Raw genomic sequence first — 12,660 nt, forward strand, 5'->3', positions numbered from 1 at the left:
AGTACATTTGTAGGAAATATACATACAGCTTGTGGCTGGGAAAACTAATATTGCTAATATAAAACGAATCAAAGTGAATCAGTAATGTGAGTAATGTCGTCAATAGGAGCACGGGACCTGTCTAGAAATATTATGTTATTCAAGGAAATTGTTTTTACATTAATTAATTAGTGCTCATACCAGTTTCCCACCGGATAAAAACTAGTAATTTCTAGTTTTTTTTTATGTGGTTTGTGTGTCTTTTAGAAGACACTTACAATCGGTTAACCTTCTCAAAAAAATCGGTAAGTATAAAAGAAAACAAAATAATTGTGGAAGATACCAAGTAGTTTCTCCGCCAAATCAATAAAAAAAAAATTGATATGCAAATTTATATTGTAGTTTGCAATGTTAATTACCATTATTACAATCCCACTTACATTTTCGTAGCTTTGAACTTTATTGTAAAAATGAATCACGAATGACACCACCGTAATTAATCACGTTTCGTTTTTCATAAAAACGTTTGTCTTTTACATTCTGATTAAAAATCACGTAAGTAATTATAAAAATTTAAAGTCAAGGTTTTAACATATCTCAGTACGCTGAGTTGTCATTATCTGGATAATAAAAAATCACTTTTAAAGTAAAATAGTATAATACAAAACGGAGTCAATGTATTTTACTGCATATACTTAGTTGTCAACCCAGTTTTTTAAGCTTTGTACGTATAATGTAGAAGAAGAACAATAAGTAAATAATAAAAATATAAGAATAATCACTCTTTTAGTTGACCGCACGATCATCAGTTTAAAAAATCAGACAAATTTAACAATACCTATTACAAATTAAGTGCTACCTCAAATAAAAGTGCAGCAATTTTGTACGACCGCAACTGCAGTTACATAAGAAAAACAGTAATTTATTACGATTTTAATACCTTTCTTGAAATGGGTAATATGTTATTCCTAGAACACTTCTCAAACTATGGGACGCAATTTGTTATTCACAGAAATGTTTTGAAGAAAAAAGGTAAAAAAAAGTGGATTGCATTAAAAATGCATTATAAAACTTTTTATACGATTATAAAATAAAAGGTAAGAAATTAGGTACATACATATAAATCACTTTAATACAAAATTCTTGAATAAAGTAAGTAAAGATCAAAATTATTAATCAAAAATTTAATAATTAATTTTCCCAGAATTGTTTACAAAACAACGTTTTTTAGAAGATTGCAATGTACTGCAAATTATCACATTTATAATAGTTCTCCTTATATATTTGTTTATTGATGTTTTCCAACAGCCACTATAAAAAAATCCACTGTTACGAAAATAAGTTGTTAGGAATATGGTGGAAAAGCTGTTCACTAAGTGGTGAAAATGCATTGTCAAAACTACTTCAATATGCGGTAAATAATCTAGAATAATTCACCTATTTGTTGACGATATTAAAAATTAATTGCAGTATTCATTAATAAAAATTTGTTGTCACGATACATAGCACACAAAAACTGTTGAAAAGACTCGTCAAAACTTGGCTTTATTGTATTTATTGTTAGGAAGACACAAATGCATATGACAACAAAATTATTTGTAAGATCATTTTTTTATAGAAAATGTATTCGATGTACTGCATGAATGAACTAAGTGGGTGTGCGTGTGTGTGTTTATATATAATTCCAACTATTCTGTGAAAATCCTACTAATACGCGTAAAAATTCTTAGAAGTAGATTTCGGTGAAATTATGTATACACATAGTACTATAATGCTATTAAGGTGTATTTACACGTCCGTGGTATGTAAATAAAAAGTTCCCCTTTGATCAAATCTACTACATTAAATATACTGCGGAAATGCACGAAACTTTTGAATATCAACTTGAGTAGAAAAACACCGTTTGTTATTTCAACGAAAATACATTCGAACTTAAAAGATACCTAATATAAATACCGGAAGATCAAAAAATACAATAAATGAGCAGTAGGTCAATGTTTTGTAGGAAGAATCGGTAACGAATAAAATTTCACTACGGCCCTGACAAACGAGGAACAAAACGAATCCTGTGCATTCAACAGCAGTGTTTTCAGCAGCGAATTACAGGGAGTTAGCCTCCGACTAAACATACAAAATAATTATTGCTTTCTGGCAGCAACACTTATCAAAACAATATGACAAGTATTTAAGAAAACTGTACTCAATTCTGCTTCTTTAATGCTATCGCATTTTATTTTATCAGGGTAACTACATTCAATCTGTTCGGAAATTCCGAAATAAGCGATTCATCTCGGAGCAATGAAGTACTTTTTTTAAACTGTTTTAGTATCTCGATGATGAGTAGGTGGATTATTTATTATTTTTATAAAGAGGAAACTAATGTGTCAGGTGAAACAGGAGCAATACAATGACTTATATATATTTTTAATTTCTTATTAGTATTGTGATAAACTGATAACCCAACCATCCCGCCAAAATGAGACATGTACACAAAATTATAAATACAATGAGAGGAGGGAAGATGGTTTGAAAAAGTGCCTGGTACGAAGATTTAATTGGGTTTAGGTTTATATATGGCTCTTCCAGCTCCTCCGAGAAACTGTTTCAGTGGCGTACTGGAAAGCGTTTACCGGGCACTAGGCATAAAACACAAAAATAATTTTAATACGATATACCTAAAAGCTGTAGCCATAAAAGTTACTTGAATTTTTATGTTGCAATAATTATTTTTGTTTTTATACCACAATTAAGCAAATTGTAAGACATTTTTTCTACCTATGAATTCATTTTAAACCAAACCACCATCTCTGATCCTCCGTTGGCTCTTGAGTGGAGCTCTTTTGCCGGAATTTTTTAAAATTGGTCCAGTGAGGCTGTCATTCTACCTACATGATATGTACAGCTATATGAAGAATGCAAAAACAAAACAATAAAGATTATCCTATATGTTTATATCTAAGTTAAAACACAGTTTCCCGAAAATACGATACTCTATATACGTTCAGAACATGTTCAAATATTTTTTTTAAGAATCAAGAACTACAATAATTTTTAACGCCAAACACAATACAAGAATTAAAAAAATAATAAACAAGGAATAAGCGATAAGAGATAAGAAATATAATTTGATGTATTCCTTGTTCTTTATTTTAGTATTGTGGGTGGTTACACCCACTTGTACGTGGTAAAAAATTTTATTCATTTTTCTTATATCTTGCATTGTGTTTGAGCCTTTAAGTTGATTATCATATTTATAAATTTCTACAAGAAACTATCATATCTAATCTGTACATACTTTCGAAAAATTATGATAACTTTCAAAAATTAAGTCGATAGTTTTATCTATAAACTTTTGTGTTTGGCATTCCTTGTTTTCTCCATGTACCCTTCTTACATAGGAGATAGGACGTAATATAGTAGAAGTATTCTACTATCCTCGTCACAACATATGTAAGAAATGCCTTGATGTAACGCTCTATCTGTCAAGAAAATTATTAAGATGTATGCATAAAAACAAAGAAAGAAGACATATTTCTACGTCATTAACCGTTCTGTTAATGCTCCACTAAAAATGTAATTCCAAGCAAATATTTAATTGTGCTTTCGTAAATTGGCTCTAGGTCTATTATCACGTGTTTATTACTTTTATTCTATTTTAGAATCATAATCGTGTTTATAAATGCGGCCATAAATTGGCCTTTATGGCACACTTCAGTCAAAAATTGCTAAGGAACGCTTGATTATTCATTTACATTATTAATTACTTATTCAAAGAAGCTTCGATATTCAACATTTTTATTAAATTTGGAAAAATAATATTTCATCAAATCATTTCCTGGCCGACTTGAAATTCTTCTAAAATTTCTTTTGAATAAACGTTTTCGGCTTGCGCATTACAGCAAATTTTAAAAAACGAGCGCTTGATTGAGATATAAAATGACATTCTTGTTCAGACCCATGGAGAAAAAAAAAATTATATTCATTCGTGCATGGTCTAACCTTTGACGGAAAGGGCAGACTAAACTCTCTTCTTTACGGTCTCTACAGCGTGTAGGTATAGAGCGCCATCTAGATAATATTGTACAACAAAATTCTGAATATAAAGAAAACTGTTTCGAAATTACTAAAATAACTGCTGTTTTCTATATATTCCGCGAACATAATAGCCAGAACTCACACCACCTGAACTGTAAAATTACAACTTTCTGTCTAAATTTTCTGTAAATATAATTTTATATTTATTCAAAAAATTACAGTGAATTATAATTACTATTATAAACACATAATATATTTCCATTAATAAATACTTATAATTGGTTCATATTATGTACGGAATATGTAATTCAAATTAAATATTAATAAATATGTACGAAAAAAATATGCAGCCAACTTTACATATTTAATCAATATTCATTATAATCAGAACCCAATTATTTAACAATTCAATGTCACAAATTTTAGCACGCAATTGCTACAGATATTTAAAATGTTGCCGAATATTTAGGGGCTAATTATTTTAATTGTTTTAACCACAAAAATGAAAACACAGAAAAGGCTTCTTCTGTGTGCTCCAGTCGTGATGCTGTACCAGTGTTGCGCATCACAGTCACACGCATCAATCAAGTCGAAGTTAGAGATGAGTGCGTCTTTTTACTGCGTTCAAGAAATCCGTTTCCTATTCAGACTTGTGTGTATGCAGCTTGTTTATGATTTTTTTAAGTTTCAAGTATTAAAGTTTATGTTTGGTGCCTACTGAATAATGTTTTTCCATTTAATTTACATCACGTATTAATAATGAATTAATGACGTTAGTGGGTAATATAATAATGTAGAAAATTTTCAACAAGAAAAGAATTATTTAAAATAAGTTGGTCTTAAAAGTGAAATTGTCCAATAAGCAACAAACATTAATTTCGCTATTACTAAGAAAAACAAAGATTATGTGAAACTATATTGAAATTTTATTATCCTTTGTTATAAATACTTGTGAAAAACAATAATATTTCTCGGTAACAAAGAAGTTAAAAAATATTATTCGCGTTAACACCTGTCGAAAGAACAATAAAAAGCACGATCATAGGTTTTTGACGATTTTTATTTGATAGAATTTTCATCTTATTGTCAGATTACCCTTAATGTGAAAGTTTGAGTTTAAAAAGCAACGATCAAAGACAAATCATCAAAAATTCATAGCTGCATTTGATCGTGTTTTTACTGCTCTAGGTATGTTAACATATTCGTTTTACACAATTTTGTAATTAATTATAACATTATACTAGCACTAACGATTCGATCCAACGCTATATATCAGGACAGATTGAAAAAATACAACTATCTGTACTTATACATAGTTAACTGAAGTGCAAGTATAAAATGTGTGGATAAATATCTTAATCACTGCGTGCGTAATTCGGCAGAAGGACCTTTTTATCACGACGTTCTTAATCAACCCAGTTTTTAGGAAAACAAGTCGTACGAGACCCTCGGTGGAAAATGGATAGTCATTAGTCTTTCTAATTTCAAGCACAAGGAATACAAATTGTCTTTCATTATTATCACTGAATCACATAACAGAGTGGAAGCGTCAATTCGATACTTGAAGGGCTGCTGAACGAGACTCAGACTCTGTCTGGACCTAAAATGTTAAGGTAACCTTTCAACGTGATGCTAGAGGGTCAACTTATGGGCTTTTACCTGAAAGATCACATTCAACGGGGGCCGTAAGTGATTCACCCATTAGAAAATGGCCGAAGATAGGTAATTAGGTTTGGAAGACAAAGGTTTTAAAGGGTGGCAGTTGTTAGCTACAAATATCTGATAATACTGTCTGCTAAATATATTCATATCATATCATAAAAATTTAGGCCAAATCGATATTTTTACTTAAAATAGCCTAAAAATACCCTATTTTTCAGCATCTTTTAGAAAATTACAGAATATATAAATCGTTACAAATGTTAAATATAACGGAAAATCTTGAAAATCCAAACATATTTTCAACCGTTTTTGTTCATGTTAACATTTTTAATTACGCCTTGCATTTTTTATACGACAATTGTGGAACAGGCTGTAGAAACGCATTCAGCTAAAGCATCACTGCGTGAATCCAGAGCAGGAGTCGAAGTTGTGAAATTACCAACGACTAAATTAGGTTCATTTCTTTTCGATTTAAATTCAAGCCCAAATCCCTGTTGCTCGAACTTTGTTCGAGAATTTAAAAAAAAACTACTTAATAATGCAAGAACTCCAAAGACAAAACGAACAGATAATGACAATGTGAAAAATCAGTCAACAGAAAGATTGTACAATTATTTCATATTCGTCCATCCGTTTGGAACAAATCAATACTGTATCAAATTTTCTCTGGTTTTCAGCCTCTAAAAACCTCAAAATAGCTTCATTTCACCAAAGGATTTTTTTACACGATACTATCCACCTTCCACCGTTAAGCCATTCATTTATATACATCAGTGATTTTAAAAAATAGAATTCTGTATTATTTAACTGGTATTATACTTTTTAAATAAAAAGTTATTGCAAAAATGTACTTGTAAGATGGATGAAATTATTATTAATGAAGATCAAATGTTATCACAAAATTTTTAAGGCATTTTTTGGGATAAAATTAACAAGGATTTTGTAAGAGAATAAGATGCGAATATATGTATTTCATGCAAGAAATGATTAGAAAATTTTACAAAAAAATTCCAAAATAAGGGCAGAGAAGTCTAAGACAGAGTTTACAGGTTCATACAAAAAAATATGAGTAGAGGATTTCAACGAAAACCGACATATTGTTTATTTTTAGGAACAGATTATAATAATGATAAATAATACACAATAGGTACACAGGTTTAATTAAACCAGTTTTTTTACGAAAAGGTAAACCAATTACGAAATACTGGGCCTTAATATCTCTCTGATGAACACAACCTTAAAGGTGATGATCAATTTTTTATTTTATATTTCATCCCTCACTTACATTTCACAACTTCGTTTATTTTATTTTTCTTAATTATTCAATAACACAATAATTGCAAGTTCCTGATCTTACTTATCAACGTACAAGCAGCAAAAAACATTAAATTGGAAGATCAACTGTATCATAATTCATAAGGCAACCCGTTTACAAATATCACCATATTCTTGATTTCTGTGGAACCGAGTGGATGCTGACCGTTTCCTACGCACCATAGTCATAGTTTTTTTGAATCCTCATAAAGAAAAATGTTAAAACATGTCGAAGAGCTGTTTGTTGTTGTTGAATTAAATATGCACGGTCATTATTTGCTCGCTCTATTGTTTGAATAGATAATCGCTCTAATACTTTCTCTTTAATACACGACATGTTATCAAAATAATTTTGCGCAAAATCCTGTGTGAAATTCCGTCAAATCGTTTTTTGTAGGCATTTTGATCAACTTAGATATCTACTGTTTTTAGGATCTTACTTGATTATAGCTTGTAAGTACTCTAGTAAATTGCCAGTGAACTTTTATGGCGAGTTGTCTAGATCAGTAGATCAACGACGTCATGATGACGTTTTATAAAATTCTCGATTTTATTCGCTTCATCCTCGATCATGTTCTTCAACGCTGCTTATTTAGGATATAAATTTAAAACGTAGAAGAAATAAATCGACGCCACAAGTGTTCAGAATTTATTTAGATTGCTAACTCGTATCATCATCCGATCTGCTTTGTTGAAAATAAGGAATTAAGTAACAAACAATAAAAAACACTTATCCTAGGATTCGCGAAACATAGAATTTAGACAGATAGTGTGAGATTTAGATATATATAAAGTCATCTAGCAGATAGTGTGGTAAACTATAACTCTAGCGGTGTTAGTGCGATCAAAAACTTGTAGGTGGCTAAAGATGAAAATGTTAATAATAATTACACAAATTGCATATTAAGGTTTTCAAATTTTTGAGAAAATTAATTGAAGGGTAAAACACCCGGTGATAGGGGACTAGACATCCGTAATTATATATATAGAACTAGCTGACCCCGTGAACTTCGTTTCACCTACAACTTAATTTTGAATCTGCAAATCGAATGCTCTAAAATCTTGCAGATGTTTTAAACATCTGATAAGCATAATAAATTTTTATTCAAAATAATACTTACTTCCTCCAAAAAATTGATGACGTCAGCCCAAAATTTTGCCAAATGAATCCTTTTTAAAATATCCAAAATAGGATGAGACTATACTTGTGATTTATCATTCCATTCATATTTTTTAGTTTTGCTTATAGGGGGTGTCTCAAAAAAAATTAATCACTGAGTCAGTTTATTTTATTGATTGAATCAAGAATTGCAAAACTAAATTTTTAGATTTATTGTAGACGTTTTGAAGTTACTGTTTGACATGGTACGTTTTTAATTAAAATATATCTGTTTATCAAGCCCAAAAACTTGATGACGTCATCTCAAGATTTTGCCGAATAAATCCTATCTAAAATGTGCAAAATATCATCAGTATATTTTCGTAAATTTATCATTGCATTCATATTTTTTAGATTTGCTTTTACAGTGACAAAAAAATGTATGGATCAGTCAATTTATTTTAGAAAATAACTCAAGAGTTGCAGAAATGACATAATTAACATAATTCATAATGTTTAAATATGATAACTATTAATATGTGATAATTAAACCGAAAACCATTTTCCTAAGAACACGAGGTTAGCAAAAACAAATTGGTTTGTTTAAACATTGTTAAATTAACCCCGAACATGTACAATTTCTGAGCGAAAATATGAAAAATAATTTTTGCAATCTCATCGTGACGTACGATGACGCCACTGTCACGTGAGCCACCTGATAAAAGTTCACATTTTTCGGTCCTCTGCGTTTAGTTTTGATTTCGGTTTGGTGGCAGCAACATCAGAGTCCGTTTTGGCTTAAAAGTAGGGCTCTTTTCACGAATTTCTAATTTATATATTTAAATATTAGTGAAAATGTGTTGTATTAGTACTGTGAACACGAACGAAAATGGATATTTTTCCGAAAAGGACCGAAAACAGGGTAAGTACGACTTCAGTTTTAATTTATCGGATTCCGTGATTCGTTTATAACCTCTTATCTTCTTTTTACGCCGGTGCTGCTTTCGGAGAGCGGGTTCTTCTCGTGGTGTTTGCACTTACCTTGGATTCAACTTCGTTGCTAAACTCTTCCTAACCAAAAATAATAGGGCGCCACTCAGTCGTTATGGTGGAAAGGAGGGTTGGGGGGACTGAGACCACCCAACTTCACCAATGCTCTTTTTATTTGTACAAAATAAATTAAATCCACTAATTACATAAAAAAACTATGATTCGAAATGAAAAAAAATGTGGTGGGCAGACGTTCGGTTGGCTGTGGCGTTTAGCAGTCCATGAACGCGGTTAATTCACCTCCAGGTCGGCGGTTCGACAGACTTACCAGGATGACAGGATGGCACCTCTCCTTGACACTAACTTTTCACCCCTTTTTCGTGAACAACGACACCCCAAAACTTCCGTGTCTTTTTCTCTCGACCTTCTCTCGTCGCTCTCTCAAAACCCAAAAAGCCACGCTCTTCTCGAACCTTCCATCTCCTACCCCCCCTTCTCTCTAAATACGCGCGCTATTTAAATCGTGGTAACATTTTCATGTTACACGTTTGGTCGACAATGTTTACATTTTGGATAAATTTTCGAAACGATTGAAGTTGGTGGGTCAAAGCTATACATTTTCGCGATATAATTAAATAAAATTTAAACATAATTAATACAATTCATAATGTTCAAATATGATAACTATCAATATATGATAATTAAACCGAAATCCGTTTTCCTAAGAACACGAAGTTAGTAAAAACAAATTAGTTTGTTTAAACGTTGTTAAATTAACCCCGAAAATGTACAATTTCTGATCTAAAATATGAAAAATAATTTTTGCAATCTCATCGTGACGTACGATGATGTCACTGTCACTTGAGCTACCTGATAAAAGGTCACATTTTCGATCCTTTCTGTTCAGTTTTGATTCCCGTCTGGTAGCAGCAACATTGGAGCTTCGTTTTGGGTTAAAAGTAGCACGTGTTCGCGAATTTCTAATTTATTGTTAATAAATATTAGCGAAAATGTTTTGTGTTAAGTGCTGTGAACACGAAGGAAAGTGGATATTTTTCCAAAAATGCCCGATTTTTTTTTAAATATGTTGTTAATGACATGCATTCAGGACTGATAAAGTACGCCTTTAGAATATACAAAGTACTGCGTTCATAATTCACAAAATACCGTATTCATCATTTTTAAAGTAGGGCGTCGAAATTTACAAAATACGGTGTCCTTCACCCATGCTATCAAACCTTAGTCCTCTCTTTTAATGGCAAGACGCACTCCAGACCTCCTCGTATTGTTTGGTTCTTGCTGGGCAACAGCAACGAGCGAGCAAAGTCATCGCTCTTTGGTGGCAAACGTGGAGAAATTTGTATATTGTAACTTTTGTAATTGAAGCATTTTGTGCTGTATATTGTATGTGTTACTAACTTAACTTGGGTCTTGCCAATTTAGCTCCAGTGGTGCAAATGCTTTGTTTTCATGGTGCATTTGCTTGGGTTTTAATTTTGCAACAGTGCATTCTTTGGTTCCGGGACTGAATTCTCCATGTCGTCAGACGCTCTGGCCTGGAGGGGTTCTGTTGCCCCTTAGACGCTGGGTCATATTCTAAACGGATGAGGTTCATCATCCTAAAAGGATGAGGTCAGTCGGCCCTGTATTTATGCGGCTGCGTTCTCCCTTAGGCGTGTGAGCGCTGCGACCTATAGATTTCGTTCCGAGTTCAATCGGTGTGCTTGCTTGGGTTTTCATTTTGCAACAGTTCATTCTTTGGTTCAGAGTCTGAATTCTCCATGTCGTCAGACGCTTTGGCCTGGGGGGGTTCTGTTGGCCCTTAGACGCTGGGTCGCATCTCCTATAAGGATGAGGTCAGTCGGCCTTGGATTTATGCGGCTGCGTTCTCCCTTGGGCGTGTGAGCGCTGCGACCAATAGATTTCGTTCCGAGTTCCATGGGTGTGCTTGCTTGGGTTTTCATTTTGCAATTTTTGGTGCAATTTCTTCCGGTGGTGTATTGGCTACTAACTTTGCATTTGTATTGTATCTGAATTGTATCTGTATCTGTAGTGTATTCTGTATTGTAGTTAGATTGTAGGTACATGTATTGTATTTCCATTGTATTGTACTGTATAACGTTATATCCCTCATTAACAAATCCTAGCCCTCTCCTTTCCTAGCGAGATCTGCTCCAGACCTTCCCGTGGTTCTTGCTGAGCATCAACTATCGAGGACAGAAAATTCAAATTCAAAACCAGCAAAGTTTCACAAAAATCTTGAAAATCGCTCGTTGGTGGCCAACGTGGAGCAAAAGAGACTTTTGTAACTCAACTAACTTTGTTAACTTTGTATTCTTAAGGAAACAAAAATATATTACATTTAATTTATTATTTATAAGGACAAATAGTCATTTGCCACACCGATGCTCATTTTTAGATTAAATACTCACAAAACGCGTAGATGTTCAATTTGTGTCCGGGGAGATACAATGTTTGCAAGTAGGTACTTCGTACTTCGAATACGAATATCTACTCAGTTTTATTCATACCACCCAATGTCTCGCTTCAATGTTTGACTATTATGTTGATTATGAGCACAACGCTGATCAACTTCCGTATCCGAATTACCCATGAAATAAATCATTGCGATTTGCACCTGAGGTAGTTCGTCGCACATTTGATTGACTTCGTGGACGGACGTATGTCAGCTTGTCGTCTTCTCGACATAAAACGACACAGAATTATTTTCACCGTCAATCAAATCTGTAAATTTTGTCTTGAGAATTTTAAAATATTGAAAATTTCAAATAAAATCCTCGAATAACGGTAAAGTTTGAGGTTTTGTCGAAACCAACAAAGTGAATATACGTAAATAGAATGGCAGATCAAAATTAATAAGAAACTTTCGCAATGCGTAACTAAATTCACTTTAACGAACACTTTTCTGAAAATAAACGACGTTTCTTGTTACGAAAAAACAAACAACGACTTGAAATGCAATAATACTTTTCACAATCGCACGGAAGAAATAGTTTTGTATGACACGTCAGTTAGGCGACAGGTCCGTCACAAACGCCAACTATTCAAATTCATTCGAAATGGCGATTTCCATGCAAAATTTTTATTTTTTTTTAAATCTTTTAGCCGTCTTATTTTTTATAAATTTTCTTACATATAAACCTTGTCCTGACAATAAGGAACACGTAAAAAAAAGAATCGTCCCTTTCGGTGCAGCCGTTCTGAAGTTATGAGCGTACATACATTTCGGCGATTCATTTTTATTAATATAGATAAGAGATTTAGGACTTAGAGAGAAACGGGAATAGAATGGGGGAGTGTTGAAACAAGTTTGCTCATCTACACATTTTAAATTTGGAGTTGAGGGCAATACTTTTATTTAGAACGTGTAGAAATTCAACGTTTTTAACTGGGTCGAAATAATGTTTAACTATACTCTAAAATGTGGTTGGCAAAAGCTAAATAATTAATGTTTGCTATATCTGAATTTGAGTATTGAATCTATTATGTTCTTTAATTCTCAAGTTGTTTTACCTGATTGACTCACGTACACCGTGTTACAATTATTGTTTTTTAACTAG

Source organism: Zophobas morio, unplaced genomic scaffold (assembly GCF_036711695.1).
Source record: "Zophobas morio isolate AGI-343-1 ecotype UQ-CSIRO unplaced genomic scaffold, CSIRO_AGI_Zmor_V1 ptg000002l, whole genome shotgun sequence".
In the NCBI taxonomy this organism is placed as follows: Eukaryota; Metazoa; Arthropoda; class Insecta; order Coleoptera; family Tenebrionidae; genus Zophobas; species Zophobas morio.